Source organism: Armigeres subalbatus, chromosome 3, assembly GCF_024139115.2.
Source record: "Armigeres subalbatus isolate Guangzhou_Male chromosome 3, GZ_Asu_2, whole genome shotgun sequence".
In the NCBI taxonomy this organism is placed as follows: domain Eukaryota; kingdom Metazoa; phylum Arthropoda; class Insecta; order Diptera; family Culicidae; genus Armigeres; species Armigeres subalbatus.
The window spans coordinates 129,948,001-129,968,412 of NC_085141.1; the positions used below are offsets into that span (position 1 = coordinate 129,948,001).

Consider the following 20,412-nt stretch of genomic DNA (forward strand, 5'->3'; position numbering starts at 1 on the left):
TACCACAACAGAACGGCTACAGCTTTCTGATGTAGAGTACTGATATTATTTGAAACGTAGGTTGTGTCGTTCAATTTTCCGGATGACTGGTGTAGGTGCTGCTGATGAAAGCCGACGATCGTTGCAGATCGAAAAATAGTTCGTCAGCTGCTTCGTGGAAGGCGAACGTCAAGCGAGTGATGTGATTGTGAGAATGGCGGCGACAATCAGTTCTCAATCACGGTGGAATCAGAACTTCAAGCGCCGTTTTTCTGCTTGCAATAGATCCACGGAATTTGTTATTTACACGGACAGTTCACGAAGCACAATTGAAACGCGTAAGTTAGATTTTACGTAAGATAATATATCAACACATCACAAATAACTGAAGTACAAAAATAGCATGGACCGATCAAAGCGAGAGTCGTGACTGTTTTCCTTTCCAGTGCGCTCATGGAGGTGCAGAGGATTCCTCGGTCTCTTGTAGCAATGAGTATCGAACTAATTTTCCTCCCCTTATCCCAATTGACTGTGAGGACGTGGTCGGCATCGTTATTGGTCTTGAATTAAAGAAACTCCAAAGCATGTACAGCGAGAATAGCTTTCTAGTCCAGAGAAAACTATTCAATTGGTGAGCTGTGCATTATTTGTTGTTTCTCGGCCAATCGCGACTAGCAATTACGATGGGTACAGTGAATCAAGCTAAGCTAAGCTAAGCCTTATCCGATTTGCTTGCAACAGGACGCGGAATCCTTCCTAATTTTTTGCTATTGAAAATTGGCCCAATCGACCACTGCGTTCTGGAGTTATTAAAAAACTTTGTTTTTCCCTATTTTTCCCCTTTTTCAAAATCGTATTTTTTTCGAAAACTGCTGCAATGAACGCAAATAAATGTTAATTGGCGGAAATAACTGAATCTATCTCCTCAAAGTGCAATTTTGACCTCTTTTATGTGATTTTCTTGTTACTTTTCAAGAAAGGCACCATCACCGCTAGGTGGATTATTCTGGATTTTTATTTTTTGATATGTTGTAGCAGATAATATATGTATTTTTTTTTGCACTGTGAATCATAATGGTGAAATAATTCACAAAAAAGCTATATTTTTTTGAAAATTAGTTGTTTTTTTTTAAAGTGGTCGATTTTTTTACGTTTTTATCGTTTTTATTTATTTTATTAAAGTGCGTAGAATTTCCAATGGAAAAGGTGCACGGTAGTTTTTTTCAAAGTTCTACCGTTTCTGAGATGCAGCGGTTATAAGATAAAATACACCGATTTTTTAAATTTTCAGTCATTTTCGATTCTTTTCAACCTAGAATCAAATTTAGTAATGGTGGTTGGCATTTTTCATGGTATGAGATGGTTGAGGAAAAATTCTTTACTTAGTAAAAATCAAATCGAAATCTTTCAACCTTACTAATTTTTAATAGGTATATCATTTAGCGGAAGACTTATATTCAGTATTGAAGGGGGATCGAGATGGACAAGTGATTGATAAATACAAGAAATGAATTGAAAATTACAAAATTAGGGTAAAAAGTAAGCCTAGTAGAGGCAACGCCGGGTGCATGTTTTAACCCTTTGGCATCCGTTGCAGTATATGAAATTCCATCGGAAATTGTTTTAAATATTTGGTTCTTATAAAAAATCTTTGTAGATACCTACGGAAATTCATTAGGAAAACCTTCAAAAACTCCCACAGGAGATTTCTTTATTATTTCTTTTGAAAATGCTTTTAGGAATATCTGCAGAAATTGGTTTCGGAATTCTTTCGAATTTTTTTTAGAAATTGCTTCAGCAATTACTTCAGGAATTTCTTAAATAAATTCTTCCAGTATTCTTCTTATTATTATTGGAGTTTTTATGAAATTTCTTCAGAACTTCATCCCGGAATCCTTTAAATTTTGTTTTTAATTCCTTCGGATATTCCTTTAATATTTTTTTCTGGAGTCACTTTTGAAATTCATTCAGAAATTCCTTTAGGATCATAAGGAAATTACTTTAACAAGTTCTTTCGTAAATTTCATCTAGTCATTCCTTTGAAAATACCTTTAAAAACTCATCCGAAAATTCCTAGTATTTCTTATTTCATACTTTAATAAGTTATCGGAAAAATTCTTCCATCAAAATTTCCGTAATAGTTCTGCAGGAATTTTGGAAGTAATTTCATATGGTTTTACTAAAAGAATTTTTGAAGGATTTCCTAACGGAGTTTCCAAAGAAATTTCTAACAGAATTTCTGAAGAAATTTCTAAAGGAATTCGTAAAGGAATTTCCGAAGAAATTTTCCTAGATCTGCTTCTTTATATTTTCAAAAAAAGGCTTGGGAAATCTCCAAAAGAATTTCTGGATTTATCTCCGAAATAACTTCCAGGGGATTATCTGGAAAAATCCCTAGACTAAATTACGAAAAAAAAATGTCGTAGATGCCTTCAGTGGTTTTGTTGTCACCTGAACCGTTTGTTTGAGAAACTACATAGGGTAGAAAACTAGTTGGGCGGCACCCCCTATTCTCGTCAGGAACGTTCATTACTCTAGCGCATTTCAACCGAATTACTTGTGTTTTAGTACATGTTTAGTTTCTGTCGATATCTAGTGATGTACAAACAATCAAGTCATTTGGTTGGAACTCAGACGAGTTATTAACGTTGCTCCCTATATACATTTTTGGCCAAAATGAGATTTTTATATATTCTGAATCCTCGTACAAAAATACGTATTCTGGCAGAAAACAAAAAAAAAATATTTTTTTTTCGGGAATGTATGAAATTTTTCTTCGTTTGTTTAAGAAACTACATAGGGTAAATCACTACTTGGGTCTATGGACCCGATTTCCGGCTCACTGCACAGCAAACTAATGATTTATATTATTTGGAAGCCGTATGCTTATGATTGATAATTTTAAAAAAGTCTCCTATTTATCTCTCACAATACTCAATATTCTTCAACTATTTATTTTACTCCTAATCGATCCAATTGCAAATAAAAATGTAGATTTCAAACTTTTGCCCTTTGTTTCAACACCGCTGAGCCAGAGAGTTCAGTACGCATGTAGATCGCATGTTCTGAGCTCCAGGACGTTATGGAGATCCTGTAATAGTTAACGTTTATTTAATACTCGATCAAAATATGTATAAAATATAAATATTTTTGGGCACATATCTCAGCTTAGGACATATTTCCGTGAGAAAAAAAAGACGGCAATACAATTTCACTCAGTCTCTGAGTAGTTTGAAACGGGCGTGTAGGACATCCGGAAAAAATATTCCAACGCTTTTTCAGTTATATCTATACTAGTTTTGACAGGATCCATTGGAAAAACCCACATTTTTAAGTAAAATATTCGTAAAAATGTCGTACTGGAAGGGTTAAGCTATCAATACATTCTTTGTCATATCTGCCTGATATCCATGTCTATATATAATCGTAAAAAAATCGCATGATATAATCTTTTGATGAAAAATCACGTAAAAAGCGGCCCTAGTGTATAATAATTGAAGTATATGTGGAGTATCATGGATAAACATAAATCATTGGATTTTGGCTACATAAACGTTTACAACGCGTTATCAAAATTAAATAGGACTTGTACTTCATTAAAATGATGATTACACTAAAACTAGGGATTTGTTTGCTGTAAAAAACACTCAGATAAATAAGTGAATTTGCTTTACACCAATCCTATAAAAAAAAGTAATGTGAGAACATTCTCGACTTTCTCAAAATTATTATTTTAATTAAGAAAAACCTTTTACTCAATTTTTGGGTTTTCCGAAATTAAAGATTGTTACTGCAGGTCAAATTGAAGAGCTTTAGCAGATGCACATTAGATTTCAATTATCGCATCCCATAATATCATACGTTTTAGTGATTAAATTGTTGAAAAGTTAATGTTCAAATTAGGTGGAATTTCATTTCGAATCATAAGAAATCATATTTTTTGAAAACCACATATCCTTAATTAATGATACTCCTTTTAACGGCAACGGTTTTAACGGTACTCGGATTTACGCACTCTGCAGCACTTGCTGGTCTGCCATTTATGATCCGATTTCCATTAAAAAAATGTCACATTCAGCACATCATGACAAGCCATATAACTTACCTAATTAACTTAACTTATGATTCAGCTTTCAACAATTAGCACCAGCCGACTGATTGCATCAGAAAGCCTTTCACTCGTCACTCTCATTATCGCATGTTTCAAGTTCATGGCTGGAATAATGACTGCCTTCATATCGAGAGTGAATTGCATGCATACACATATATAATTCACCGCATAAAGCTGCCACCCACATTCCGTCAACGGCATCAACGCTTGGTTTGATTTGATTGCAGATCTGCCGCTGTGTGCCGGGCGCATGCTGACGGAGGCGGTGGAACGTTTTTATGATTATGCTTCACCACCACCCGCGTCTTCACACTCCCTGTTTCTGTCCCGAGACGGGTCTAACGCCCCCTCTGATTCATTACCATGTGTGTTATTACCATTTCAACCACGGTGTGGTCCTTTCTGTGTTCATAAACGTAAACGTGTGCAATCATAATCAAATTCATGCTAATTTTCTTGAACGAATGAATGAACGAGAAAACCGCGTCAATCGTAAAATCACCAAAACGAAATGAATTGCTGCTTTTGTTGGAAATTATATGCGGCGTTCCGCAGTGATTTGCGTACGTGATGAATCGGTGGTTGTTGGAGACATGCGATTGCGTCCAAATCATAATGTTGTTTGTGGACAATTGTTTTTCGTTATTCGATTCATAAATCGTTAATCTGCATATTAGGACATTATGATTTTTGAAAATGTTCTTGAACTGCAGTTCTCGTATCTCAATTTGAATTATTCTGATAGTTTATGAGTAAGAGACAGAATTTCGGGCAATTTGGGTACGATTCCAATGCGGTTTTAAGACGATTTTCATTTAATTTCAAATTATTCTGATCTGCTGAAGTGACGAACAGAATGAATAGACTCTGTACCATCTGTTATGCGCTTAAGCGGAATCAATTCAATCAAAGTTAATTATTTAATTTCCAGATATTAGCCACCCAGCGTGGACATTAACAATGTTTTTGGCAACAATAGTCTCGTTACCGTTACCTTGGGTGATGCACATATCAGCCGCTTCCGCATGTAGCCTAGAGGATCCATCGTAAATTCGTCCAAGTGAATGAACTTATCCTGGAGAGTGATGACATTGAATCCGTTTCCCGGCCCAACGCACTCATCCAGCACTCGACTGCTGTCCGAAACAAATTTATCAGCAAGTTTTCATCTGAGTTTGAAATCAATATTTCCTTTGCAAATTTCTTCAAGAAATACTTCATGCAATGATTATCCAAATCTTTTACGAACTCCATCGGATATTCCCACAAGATTTCTTAGTGAATTGTTCATAAAAGACGAATTTCCCGGAGGAGTTCCTTGAGGAATTTTCAAGAGAAATTCCCAGGAGATCATTTTGAGCTGTTTCTGGAAGAGTTCATGAAGGAATTCTTGTGGATATTATTGTAGGTATTTTTGAGAGAATTGTTGGAGAATTTCTAAAGATGTCTCTGAAGAAAAAGCGGAGAGTTTTATTTCGGAGGATTTTTCAAGGGAATATCCCGGAAAAATTCTGAATAGTTTTCTGAGAAGAGAAATTCTGGAGAAGTTTCCGTAAAAATTTCCGGGGGGATTTTTGGAGGAATTTGTGAAGGAGTTCCTAAGAATTCCTAAGAAAATATTAGGAGGTAAAATTTCCAGAATAATTTATTTGTAATCGATTTTCCGGGTGAATCCTTGGAGATATTTAGGTCTAGGAAATTCTGAAAGAATTCCAAAAGAAATGCGCGTAAGATTTTCTTGATCTAGATTTCGCAATTTCCATAAGGAGTTCTTCAAGAATTCCTGGACAATTTTCTGGAAAAATTCAAGGGAGGAAGATTTAGTGAAATTTCATGTGCATTTCGGAAGGAACTCAGAAGAAATATCTGAAGAGTCCTCGTGGTAATATCTGTAGAGTTTGCGAAGTAATTTATTAAGTGTTCTTAGAGTGTTGTTTGAAGGAACTCCAGAAAGAATTTCAGGAGAAATTCTATGAGTAATTATTTAAGAAATTACAGGACATCCTGAATTATTCATATAGGAACTTCCGGAGGAGTTCCCGAAGAATTTTTGAAAGAACTTCTTAACGAATTCCTGGAGAAACTTCCCAAGAAGTTCCTGGAGGGACTTCCCGAGGAATTTCTAGAGGAACTTCCAGATGAATTCCTGGAGGAACTTTCAGAGGAATTCCAGGAGGAACTTCTGGAGGAACTCTTGCAGGAACTTCCTCATGAATTCCTGAATAAACTTCCGCAGAAATACCTGGAGTAACTTTCGGAAGAATTCCTGGAGGAGCTTCCGGAGGAAATCCTAGACAAATTTTCACAAAAATTCCTGGAGGAACTTCCGGAGAGGCTCCTGGAGAAACTTCCGGAGAAGTTTCTGGAGAAACTTCCGGAGAAATTTCTGGAGGAACTTCTGGAGAAATTCCTGGAGGAACTTCTGGAGAAGTTCCTGGAGGAACTTCTGGAGAAGTTCCTGGAGGAACTTCTGAAGAAGTTCCTGGAGGAACTTCTGGAGAAGTTCCTGGAGGAACTTCTGGAGAAGTTCCTGGAGGAACTTCCGGAGAAGTTCCTGGAGGAACTTCCGGAGAAGTTCCTGGAGGAATTGCTGGAGAAACTTCCGGAGGAATTTTTGGAGGAACTTCCGGAAGAATTTCTTGAGGAACTTCCAGAGGAAATTCTGGAGGAACTTCCAGAGGAACTTCTGGAGGAACCTCCAGAGGAATTTCTGGAGAAACCTCCAGAGGAATTTCTGGAGAAACCTCCGGAGTAATTTCCGGAAGTACTCATGGACGATCTTCCGAAGGAACTTTCGAAAGAACTTTCGAAGGAACTTTCGAAAGAACTTTCGAAGGATCTGCCGGAGGAGCTTTCAGTGCACTTCCTGTTAGATTTTACGGAGGAATTCGTGGAAGAATTTCGGAAAATTTCTATTGCTTAAAATAAGCTCACGCCTATCCACGCCGCCGCCGCCGATTACCAACGTCGTGACGCCGCCACGCCGCCGGTTGAAAATGATCTATCTGGCCGCCGCCGATAAATTTTCAGTCGACGCACAGGTCTATTTTTTTTAGTTACTTCAATGGTTTGGATGAAAGATATATAAAGTATATAAATGTTAGTAACAAATTTACTAACTAATGTAAATATTGATCTACATCTCAATTTGTATTATTTTAAAAAGTTTTTTACAACAGCGATTTAAAATTAAATGCGTACACGCAAAAAAATATTGCAGTCGAAACTACCATTCCGAGGGTTATTTTTAGAATATGCACCGACGATTTTCAGCAGATAACAAACCCGTTTGATTTTACCATGCGCACAGTAAAAATCAACTGTGGCCTATGCGGACTATTGTAAAATTTACTGAAATTTCATGGTAGTTTTAAAAACAGAGTGTAGTCTACAAAATAGTAGTTTTTAACACGGAATTTTTCTCTGTGTATGGTGCAGTAATGACAAGAAATGAAGCTGGTCAGTTTCGTAGGTGACCAGCTTCATGTTAAAAGGGGTACAAATGGGTCACGAAAGTACAATACTAGAAAACGAATTAAGCGAAAAACCTTAAAAATACGGTTATTTTTTTAGCGCTTTTATTTTACGGATATGCGGTATTTCGAAAAATTTCGTTTTTTTTTTGTGATTCTAAAGAGAATGCCGCGGAGTTTCGCGCAATTTGAGCATGGCGGTATCAGATTTTTAGATTTCGTTTCGTTTCGTTTCGAAGTTAAAATCCAAAAGTTTCGCCAGCAAAAACTAGCTTGATCGTCTTAAATGGTTTGACTTTTTTCACTAGTTAGCGCTACTAGTTAGGAAAAGATCATCAATGACTCGTATGGGATTTTCAATAGTCGACTATCTTGTACATTACTATCTTTGGCTATAGGCACATGCTTTGCTACAATAAATGGTAGCGTCATCATCATCACTAGCATCATTATTATCATCATCACCATTATCACCATCATGGTCAAGATGAATACAGTAGTAGGTGCTCCAACCTGCCAAGTTTGCAGAAGAGAAGAAAGCGGGGGTGAAAAATCCATTCTCAGTGCAAAACGAAAATAAACTGACTGGCTCTCCCATACTAAAATCTAAGATGGCTGAATCGTGAATTTGGCAGATTGGAACACCTAGTGGTGTATTCATCTTGATCATGGTCATCATCATAAATAGTCCTAACATAAAAATGTTTTCGGGTCGCTTATAAATTGCTAAAAATTTTACACAATTTCAAAATTGATAAAATGAATCTTATAGGGATTTTAAAGTTTCCATACAGAAAATGAATGAATTTGTTTCTCGGTCCAGCTTAGAAAATTGAGGAGGTGTAATACGACGAATAAATGTAAACGAATACACCCGACTTTGTTTTTACACGGATTTTTTCAACCGGCCATGTACAAAAATTCCATGCAAAGTTTTTGCAAAGTTGCTCCATTTCGCATGATTCGGCGAGAAATCATAAACTTTTCATATGGATTTTCAACGCAACACAACCCCGTGTAAAAAAAGATTCAAGTGTATGTGACCCTAACTTGGAAATCTCTTATTTCAACGATTATTTTTGCTTAAGTTTATTTGAAATAGAAGTGCAGTTACATTGCATGAATGCCTTCTACAATCGAAAAGCCAGAGAATTAAAACTTTGCTTCGGTATTAGGCGTGTTTAAAGATAGTACCTTCGACTATACTTTGTGCGACTTTCTTAGATATACTTTTTGGAATTCAAATTAACTCTACTTTGGACTCAGTTTTATCATCTGAGCTCTCAATGTATTCTCCAATTACTATAGCTCTAATGAAGTACATCATAAATTAACTCCCAGACTAACTAAGAGCTGTAGAAAAAGTCTTTCCAAGGCAGCTTCAAATTCTCAAACACAGCATCACTTCAGTTGGAGTGCCCTATGGAGCAACTTTTCCTATGCAAATTATGTTTGATAAAAATCAACACTTTACAGGACAAAAACGCTCTGCTGGAAACTATTTCACTTCTCGCTCGTTTCGCACAAGTACCGGAGAAACAAGCGAGCCCCTCCCGGTGAAAGGGCCCGGAGTATCCAGACTACCGACGTTGTCCATCTCCCAGGTAAAAAGGTCCTTATTGGTCCGTTTTTACCTTGTGCTCGTTTGTCACTCGAGAGCAATTTGTTATAATCGAGCAATGCAAACTGGGAGCCTTCGAGTCATCTTTGTTCGGACGGTGCACCCCGACCTGGAGATAATTATAAATAAGAGTCACAGAAGGGTACTATCGCAACAGATGGAAAGGGACCCCATCTCTCGTTTGGTCGTTCTGGCTTGTCAGTGGATTCATCGAGGTAAATTGAAATCATGGCGATTATCTATGTAGAGGACATGGTGTGCTGCCAAGCAAGTGCTACTGATGAATTATTTTATCTAAAGGTGCTTCTAGTCTTTTTTTTATCACTCGTTACTTCGAAAGTGGTACTTTGTTATGGTGTAAAGCGGTGGTGTTTTCCTCCAACGACCAGCTAGTATTAAGTGTGGTTCTTCATCTACGCTTTACAAGAAAAGTCTTTTCAGATTTTCATAATTGCAATGGATTTGCGATTTTTGTTTTCCATATTATTTAACGGTGAGATAATGCTTAGCCTTGCTAGATTCTCGGTTTGGTCCAGAATATTTTAGGATAACAAGGATTCCTGATTTATAGGTCACTACACGGACGATCTTTACATCTTTATCACTGCATAGACCTTCGAAAACAACAAGGCCACTAACTGTCAAAATTGTTAAGAAAATTATTCTGAGCTTTTTAGTGGAATGTCTTCACTTGTCATAAGACGAGTTTGTACCATCGCATTTAATTCCACCAGTTGATTGTACCTTGACACATACGTATTTCGGCCTCAACAGTAAGGTCGTCTTCAGTGTCTCGTACTTGACTGACTTTTATTGGCCTTGATGTTTTCTATCTTTATCAAGTACGAAAGAGAAAGAGATTTATTTGCTCAGGCACAAGTGACCAATACTATGCGACGCATTAACAGTCAACATTGGAAACGTGGAAAACGCTTGAAATTAAATCTATTGATAATTAAATTTATCAAACTGTAACAAAACCAGAGGGCTACAATGATTCAAACTCATTCCTCTCCGCTATGTTCCGTAGCGCGGCGGCATCTATTACTACCGGTCGATGGTAACAACTGCTGTCCAGCAGTAATTAAATTGCTGATTTGGATTGTAGATCAATGGTAAACTTCTAAACGACGTTAAGTGTATTCAATTACATGAAATATAATTAAAAGTTGGCGTTCGCTGTTTTCGCGCGCTGCTGCGTTGAACCCTCGTCTCTAGCTGGTAGGCGATGCCAGCCAGGTAGGTACGCTCCTTTCTTGACGATTCCTGATACTCGTTACCTAGGGGGAAATGTTAAGAGCACACAAAAATCATCACGCAATATGATGTATCTGGGAGTGGGAATTTACAAATAAATAATGATTGATTTCTCAAATAGGATCTTGAGCTTTATTGACAGACCGGTAATACGGCTTATTAATATCTCATAAATATTTTTTATCTCAATAATATTTTGTTATATATGTACTATCATATAGTTAGTCGACATCTATACGCTTAGAAAGTGATATGGTAAGTTCATCGCACCTGGAAATAAATTGTATTTCCCAGAAAATTGTATCATAACGTTTACGTAAGATTTTATTTCGGGATTACAAAATATAGATGTATATCTAACGGCTATGTACTGAAATATTACCAAATATCGCCGAATGACGAAATGCCAGACCAATGAAATTGTGAGTTTTTCAACCTTTTTTTTATTTAAAAGTAACAACTATTGATTCCTCCATATATCTAAAAAAATCGTTTTTTTTATGAATTAAATATGTATGAACTACTATATTACCATCATCATCATCCGTGGTAATAATGTGAATTATTTAAGGTTATACAGAATGAACACCAAAATAATTAATTTCATGCTATGAAAAAGCAAGCCGCAAAAATAAAAATGTTAGTTAAACACCTCAAAGTTTCAAAGAGCGTATGTAGCTGTCAAAATATCATGTTCGATCACGAACTGTGTAGCTGCTGTTGAAGCCTAACAGTACAGCGTGTGTGCGCCTTTTATTTTGTGTCACTTTTGTTATTCACTGTTCTCGCGCCAACTGTTTGCGTTATGTGCATAGCAGTTGGCGCGCTGTGTAAGTCCAATTAGAATTTAAATTTGAATGTTTGTGCACACGTTCCCAATAGTTATAATATTATGTAATTGCCTTTGCCGTACTAATAGTCGCCTATAAAAGGCGACTCCAATATCAATGTTTTGTACAGTATCGTTATCGTAACCTCCGAGCTGGCACGCTGCCTCTCGGAGGTAATAAATCATCAGTTGAAGTCATCAAGCAGTTGTTATTTATTCGTCGTCTGGATCCTGGAGAAATTCAACACAACGTAGGGTCGTCCCACCCTGGACGAAACATTGGTGCCGTGACCAGGATGGTACTTGGAGGATTCCTGGACGACTAAAGAAGCAACCGCTGGTGGACTGCACTCCAACCCGTCGGACAGAAAGGATTAACCGATTAGTTCAACCATAGCTTCGCAGTTTGGACTCGCAGCGATCGAATCGGACTGTTGCCTTCCCGCCAGTGCGCACATCAATTCGATGGAGGAATATCATCACGATACTGTCGCCATAGCCACAGGGCTGTTTTCGGACCGCAGCGTCAACCCATTCACATTTCGGACCGTCAGCGTCAATCTACCCGGCCGCAGCGCCATTTTGGACCACCAGCGTCAACCCATCCGGCCGTAGCGCCATTTTGGACCATCTGCGTCATCCCACCCGGCCGTAGCGCCATTTTGGACCATCCGCGTCACCTTCCGGCCGTAGCGCCCTTTGGACCGTCAGCGTCAACCTTCCGGCCGTAGTGCCATTTTGGACCATCCGCGTCACCTTCCGGCCGTAGCGCCATTTTGGACCATCTGCGTCATCCTTCCCGGCCGTTGCGCCATTCCGGACCACTGCGTCAAGTTTTACCATCAGACCGTCAGCGTCGACCCATCCGGCCGCAGAGCCCTTTCGGACCCTTGCGTCACTGTCGTGGACCACAGCGTCAAATTCCGGTGGCCGTAGCGCCGCATCTGCAAATAATAATTATTGTCAAAGTCATCATCGGACCGTCTGCGTTACCGATCACCCAAATCCATCAACATTCCGGTAACCGCCCTGCATCAGCCAAAGCAAGCGTGTGCACATATTAAGGTGATTATAGAATGAAGCCCGTGGTGAATTTCAAATTCACCACACGTTTATATACATACATTTACAAAACCCAAATCTGGCGTAACAGTTTTCGTACAGTGCCGAAACTCAAATTATGATTGTGCAGCATAACTAAGCAAACGATCTACCATTATTTCAGCCCCATACGCGTTATGGTTCTTTCATCTCGTGCTCTTGAAAAATATATTGGAAAAGCACGTGGTTTACAAAATGGCCGATTTCTGGCTTCATTCTATAATCACCTTAATTGCACTATCAGAAACTACATTAGCAATAGAACGATCAACAACAGCAGCCCGAGCCGACCGCAAAAAGGAATCAGAAAAATCATAAATCCATTTAAAATAAACCCTGGCAATACGGGTATCAAAACTCTTGGAGTTGTTCCAAAAACATGTTTTCTAGATAGTTGAGACCATAGGATGAATATCAACCGGAACGGTCATCTTGAAACAGGTTCCCGGAGTGCCTAAAGTGGCCACAAACTCATTTAGAAGAAACCCTGGAAATATGGGTATCAAAATTCATGGAATTGTTTCGCAAATATATTATCCATAAAGTTGAAACCATAGGATGGATATCAACCGGAACAGACTTCCTGGAACAAGTTCCCGAAAGGCCTTTAGTGACCACAAACCCATTTAGAAGGCACCCTGGCATCAAAATTCTTGGAATATTTTCGGAAACATGTTTTCCAACAAGATGGGACTGATGCTGGGTCATTAGGCCGAATGGATATTACGTCGAATGACAAGTGAGGAGTGAATAGTGAGAAGTGAGCAGTGAGAATGAACAGACCTCTACCGACAGGGCGACGATCCCCGCCGGTGGGCCGTGGGGCGGCACTGGCTTTTCGAATTATAATTGAAACACCACTCCGGTTCGGTGGTACAACTAAGACTATTTATTAACTTACATTTAACTTACAGCTAACCTACTTTATGTTGACAATTTTCTCTCTCTCTTTACATCATGACTCTCTTACGCATAACGGTTCATTAAGAACCTTGCCAAGTGCTGTATTTTGCTTAAAAAGCAAAAGTAAGCAGACTTAAACAACAAAACCCTGTTGCTGGGCGCAAAACTCTTTTCTAGCGCGGGTCGGTGCCAAGGTAAACTGACTCCGCATAAAAGATTGTGACGAATCCCCCTGAAGGAATTTAAGTAGTTCTCGCTTAACTTTTCAAAAGGACCTAAGTAACATTTTTTTCGTGAATTAATTTGAATAGCGCAATCAATAGCTTTCATGTTGTTCTGTTGATTGCGCTATTCAAATTAATTCATGAAAAAAATGTTACTTAGGTCCTTTTGAAAAGTTAAGCGAGAGTTGGGGTCGTCACAAGAAGTGAAAAGTAAAAAGTGGAAAAAGAAAAGTTAAAAGTGAAATGAAAGAAATTTTAATCGTTCTTTTTTATGTTTGTAAATTATTCAGCAAACAACAATGATCTTCATGAAATAACTTACAGCGCCTGTTTATTTATTTATTATCAGACTAAGGCCGGAGTGGCATGTGCTGCACATAAAAGTCTTCTCCATTTAGCTCGGTCCAGTGGCGTAGCCAGGGGGGTGGTTTTGGGCATAACACCTCCCCCCCACCCCAAAGACAAAATTTTCAGAAGAAATTTTTTTTTGAAAAAAAAAATGTTCAGAAAAGCTCCCCCCCCCACCCCCCCCCCAGATTAATTTTCTGGCTACGCCACTGGCTCGGTCCAAGGCTGCACTTCGCCAACCACGCAGTCTGCGGAGGGTCCGCAAATCATCCTCCACCTGATCGATCCACCTTGCCCGATGTGCACCTCGCCTTCTTGTTCCCGTCGGATCGTTGTCGAGAACCATTTTCACCGGATTACTGTCCGACATTCTGGCTACGTGCCCGGCCCACCGCAGTCTTCCGATTTTCGCGGTGTGAACGATGGATGGTTCTCCCAACAGCTGATGCAAGTCGTGGTTTATTCGCCTCCTCCACGTACCGTCCGCCATCTGCACCCCATCATAGATGGTATGCAACACTTTCCTTTCAAAACTTTCACTTTCCTCTTCCTATCATGTACTTCGTCTTCGACGTGTTGATGACTAGTCCAATCCGTTTAGCTTCGCTTTTCAGTCTGATGTTGGCTTCTTCCATCCTCTCAAAGCTACGTGCCATGATATCAATGTCGTCGGCGAAACCAAATAACAGAACGGACTTCGTGAAAATCGTACCACTCGTGTCAATCCCTGCCCTTCGTATTACTTCCTCCAAAGCGATGTTGAATAGCAGACACGAAAGACCATCACCTTGCCGTAACCCTCTACGCGTTTCGAAGGGACTCGAGAATGCCCCTGAAGCTTGAACTACGCACATCACCCGATCAATCGTCGCCTTGATCAACCGTATCAGTTTATCCGGAAATCCGTTTTCGTGCATTAGCTGCCATAGCTGGTCCCGATCGGTTGTATCATATGCGGCTTTGGCGAACACCTGGTCTGTGGTAGAGCGTTCACCCATAAATCCCGCCTGGTTCTGCCCCACGAACTCTCTTGCAATTCGTGTTAGTCGGCGGCATAAAATTTGGGAGAGTACCTTGTAGGCGGCGTTCAGCAATGTGATTGTGCGGTAGTTGCTACAATCCAGCTTATCGCCCTTTTTGTAGATGGGACACACGACACCTTCCATCCACTCCTGCGGCAGAACCTCATCCTCCCAAACCTCGGTAATCACCCAGTGCAGCGCTCTAGCCAGTGCCTCACCACCGTGTTTAAACAGATTTCCTGGTAGTTGGTCAACTCCAGGGGCTTTGTTGTTTTTCAGCCGGCTGATCTCCTCCTGGATTTCCTGGAGATCCGGGGCCGGTAGAATTATGTCCTGCGCGCGTTCCCCTAGGTCCATCACCATACCGCCATCTTCGTCTGCCACATCGCCATTCAGGTGCTCTTCGTAGTGCTGCTGCCACCTTTGGATCACCTCACGCTAGTTCGTAAGAAGGTTCCCGTTTATGTCCTTGCACATATCAGGCTGTGGCACGTGGCCCTTACGTGAACGGTTCAACTTCTCATAGAACTTTCGTGTGTTATTAGTGCGGTACAGTTGCTCCGTCTCTTCACGGTCTCGATCTTCCTGCTGACGCTTTTTCCTCCGGAAAATCGAGTTTTGTCTGTTCCGCGCCTGTTTATATCGTGCCTCGTTCGCCCTCGTGCGGTGTTGCAGCAATCTCGCCCATGCTGCATTCTTCTCTTCTACTAACTGCTCACATTCGCCGTCATACCAGTCGTTTCTCCGAAAATATTCCACCATATTAATGCGGCATATGAAATTCTGGGTGCCGTATAAATCCATTGAATCATTTTTGGCTTCTGTCCCCACTTTTTACCGAATGTCGCCTTACTTATCCATAAAGCATTTGTAGTCTTTCTCAATGCTTTCTCAAGATGTAAGTTCCAATTCAGCGGTAAGTGTTATGGTAATACATAAAATTTTGACCCATACCGATTAAAAAAAGAAACGGTACTAGTGCGCCTTTTACATTGATTACAATAAAGCTGCTTTGGGGCCGTACACTAATTACGTAAGCAATTTTTCTGGGATTTTCAACCCTCACACCCTCCATGTAAGATTTTCCCATATAAATATTTTTTTATTTATGTAAAGCGTAAGAAAAAGGCAGACCCCCCTTCCCCCATAAATGCTTACGTAATTAGTGTACGACCCCTTTCCTGCGCGCTAGTCCCGGGAGCCTGTAGGAATGATTAACCTACTGGGGTTAATATCCCTCAAAAAACAAACCAGCAGCAGCGTGCGAGCCATTTCGTTCGCAATATTCACCGCAGTGCGCGGTGGAGTACATTTCTGCATGCGAATAAATATTTGCAGCCTTTCGCTCTGACGCGCGCTCGTGTTTCTGCTTCTGATGGAAACTTTCAGCCGTCACCAAGTGATTATGATGCACTGATTATGCACTTTTAAGAAAATTTGCCTCGATTTTATTAACTCTTTTATAAAATTGTGGTTCTGGAGAGCCGAATTATTTTCCATAAAACGTCAAAACCAAACATTACTGATGTTATCCATGCGAATAAATTTTTGCAACATCTCCCTCCAACACGCGTTTTTGATTCTGCTACGGACGGCAACCTTCTGCGGTCGCTAAGCGATTAATTTTCACTTTGAATCAAATTCGTCTCTGCTCAACCTTATCTTGTACAAAAAGTAAAACCTTCCCTTGCTTGTACAAAAAAAATGTAAAGTTTTTGGTACTTTAGATGCCATCGTTGAAAAAATGTACTCCACCTGCTGTTAGGACCGCCAAAGACGCCATCTTAGCAAAACAAGCAACCGATAGTCCGAATGTTGCAAGAAAGTTCCACTTGAGAGCTTCTGATGTTGACGAAGACGACCACACGATCCTCGCCGTTGACGGGAATAAAATGTCCCACCTTTCCTATGCTGGTAACGCTCTTCGCTTTCCGCGACATCTCGACCGAAATGGCTTGCGTGTGCGTTAGAGATGGTCAGGTTTAAAATTTTCTTAACCCGAACCCGACCCGAACCCTATTCAGAAATTCCTTTCAAACCTTGACCCGACCAGAACCCGGAATAAAAAATCTTATCAAACCCGAACCCAACCCGTACCCGACAACTTTTACATTCGTAAACTCGTACCCGACCCGAACCCGAATCAATTCAATTATTTGAACCCGAGCTGGACTCGAACTATTTTTTTGCCGAAAAACTCAAACTAGGCCTAGGCCCAAACAACGAACAAGCCTTAAAACTACCAGAACCGAATAAAAAAAAAATTCGGTATTTTGTTTCTCAAATCCGTACCCGCCCCAAATCCGACATTTTTTCTTCTCACAAACCCGTATCCAACCCGAACCCGGCATTGTTCTAATTTTCCTAGCCCGAACCTGACCCGAACCCGTCGGGTTCGGGTTCAGGTCGGGTTTCGGGTTTGAAAACCCGAACGAAATCTCATTTGGTTTTGCTGCTGTATGTGATTAGGAAGACGTACTATTGAAAATAAATCGGTTCTGTATGGCTTCGTGCCACCCCGGAAAAGGTCCAGCCGAATACGTTAGGCAGTTGTCGAGGACAAAATAGTACTTACGTGTCGTCCATAACTAATCAGGGGAAAACTGGTTGCTTGCAAAAGTGTTGTAAGTCATGGCCTACTGAGTCAGTTCAAATTATGCCGCGTTGGAGGGGTTGCGTATGGCGAGCCACGTGAGACGTAAGATCAGTAAGATGGATATCGGCAATGGATATTATGCATATTACACATTGCCAAACGAGAATTCAATTAACTATAAATTCATTGCACACAAGTTCCTTTCAAAACCAACTTTTTATACAAAAGAAACACGCAGCTAAATTTCTTACGGTTAAACTAAAAAAGAATATTGTTGATTCCAACAATCGATTTATTATTGAACCAAAAAGATTTGATTGGTTATTTAACAATATTGTATGTTGAGAACAACAATATTATTTTAATTTCAACAGTATTTATTTTTGATCCTTATCCTTATGCGTTTTTGGGAATAGGCGTGTATTTTTGAATGTCAACATTCTATATTTTTTCGCTTAAGTCTTGCCCTAATATAAAGTTCTTAAATGATCCTAATTAAATAAAAAAAAAACGATTTATAGAAAACTCGCTGTGCGGAGAACTCAGCAACGTCGTGGTGCATATATATGCTTAGGTAAGTTCAAAACATACAAATAATTACCGAATTACTGTACAGATTTTTGTCATATTTTCAGAATGAAACCAGAAAAGGGACTACCGTGTCCGTCTCCATGTATTCCCGGCCAAACAGATCTTGAAAAGACCAGGTAGGTATAAAGTGATATGTTTTTACTTTCGTTTGCAACCTAAATTTAAATATGATCATAAAATCTGAACTAAAAGTAAAAAAAATGTAATTTATTTTCAGAATTTTCTGTAGACAACTGCAGCCTCATATGCACCATCATAAACAACAGCAGATTGACCAACATAGATGATAATATACATATATTCTAATAAAATGATAAAAATAAACATTTCCTGAGCATAAATTTGTTTTTGTTTACCTTCGAGAAAAAAAAGAAACAATATAAATAAATACATACATTTATAATGATTTCAATAATATTATATTGTTGAACTAACCGTATTCACGCATTAAATCAACAATATAATCACAATTACTTCAACAATAATATTGTTGTTTTAACAATCAAGCAACTGAGATCTTGATTGTGAAAGCAACAATATAATGGATTGATTCAAACGGAGAATATTATCAGCCCTGAGCTAACAATATTTATTGTTGAAATCAACCCAGAATATTGTTGTTTCTACAATCCATTTTTTTGCGTGAAGCTGATCCCAGAAGAAATCTTCAATGAACAAAATACAGTCGCTTAGTTACGGCAGAAACATCACAACGATGTCCTTAAGTTGTCCAACGTCTACCTTGCGGTCGTGTCTTGCCCGGATAAAAAATACAATAGAGTTGCAATAAAATATCATAAAAATACAATAAATTTTATTGATGAGCATTAAATTCTATTGTTTTTATATCATACCAATTAAAGTGCCATTTTGTTATTCAAATAGACGTACAATAAATGCTATTGCCAGTGCAATTTCGGCAATAGAATTACAATAAATTCAATTGTAATGGTAAAAATTTGTTCGAGAAAAAATCGATTTTTTTATTGTAAAGATACATAACAACCCCTATTTTTTATTGTAAAACTGCCATTTACAATAGACTTCATGGTGGAAAACAATAGGCTTCAATGTAATTTTATTGTGAGTCACAATAGAGTTTAATGTAATTACTATTAATTTCAGCGTACTGTCATAATAATTTCTATTGTAATTCTTTTGGGAATTTTTATTAGGGTGTACACAACCCTTCTGATTTTTAACTTTCATACCAGTGGCATCTAAATAAGTTCCTTTACAGACCCGTTTATTCCCCCAGTGCATCAGCGGAAATATTCGACTTTACATTGAAAACCTATCGAACCACCTATCCGGTAGGATGATTTCCTCAATTCCCTTTCATCGGTACTATGTCAGAAACCGCCGCCCACGCGCTCACCGATCAGATACGGCGACAGCAGCAGCGGGAACGCTGTTCATTTGCATTTACAGTCAAGTGGTTTTGTTCAAAGAGCTCTCAACTTTGTCATTTGATATTTTGCTCCCGGTGAGCAGTTTTGAAACAGTTTAGCATATCAGGGAACATCATCGCTGTCAGGGGCTCTCGCGATGTGAAGAGATTGTCATATTTTATCGCACTTTGGATTCTTGCTACCACATTTTGATGCTGCAACTAGCGTGTCATGGCTGTGGGTGTTCTCAGTGTCTTCATAATAAACCAGTTGAAAGTAGCTATTCTTGATACTCCATCCCATCGACGAGATGGTTCAAGAGGGCTTGTCATTTGGTTGTTCAGATTATTATTGAATCATAACACTTTGATCTGCGATTTTGCTCCATGATATTCTTTTTATAAGTTGTAAGTAACTGGGAACACAATCGTTAAAAAATGATGCCTTGCCTCTTGATATTGGTCTTTCATCAGAGTTATTATCTTGTTTTAAAAAATATCAGTAACTCAAGTTTGTTTAATATGGTTGGGCTATCTAACAAGCTTAAAAAATCTAACAAGGGATATGAGTGCCGAAATTCATCGCAACAACCTGTAAACGAAAGTTTTTGGTAAACTCTACAAGTCTTGTGAACATGGTTATTCATTTCGTTTAGGTTTTGACCATTTAAAGGTGAATTAAAATTCAAATAAATCAGATACTATTATGTTAGAACGATTTATTTTCAAAATTGTGTTCATATTCATGACAATGTTCACTGAACATTGTTCAGTTTTGTAAATTTTACTTTGAATCGTCTTCTTCTTCTTCTTATTATTGGCATTACATCCCCACACTGGGACAGGGCTGCCTCGCAGCTTAGTGTTCATTAAGCACTTCCACAGTTATTAACTGCGAAGTTTCTAAGCCAGGCTACCATTTTTGCATTCGTATATCATGAGGCTAGCACGATGATACTTGTATGCC

General features: G+C 39.0%; 1 protein-coding gene and 1 long non-coding RNA gene across 5 annotated transcripts in view; both read left to right on the top strand.

Moving 5' to 3' along the window:
* LOC134220179 (protein obstructor-E-like) overlaps nt 1-20,412 on the top strand; it is a 170,655-nt gene that overhangs the window by 147,661 nt on the left and 2,582 nt on the right. The window lies entirely within an intron of this gene.
* On the top strand, nt 17,870-18,396 carry LOC134220317 (uncharacterized). The gene is made up of 2 exons (XR_009981858.1): nt 17,870-18,171; nt 18,273-18,396. It is a non-coding gene; the product is annotated as an uncharacterized LOC134220317 (long non-coding RNA).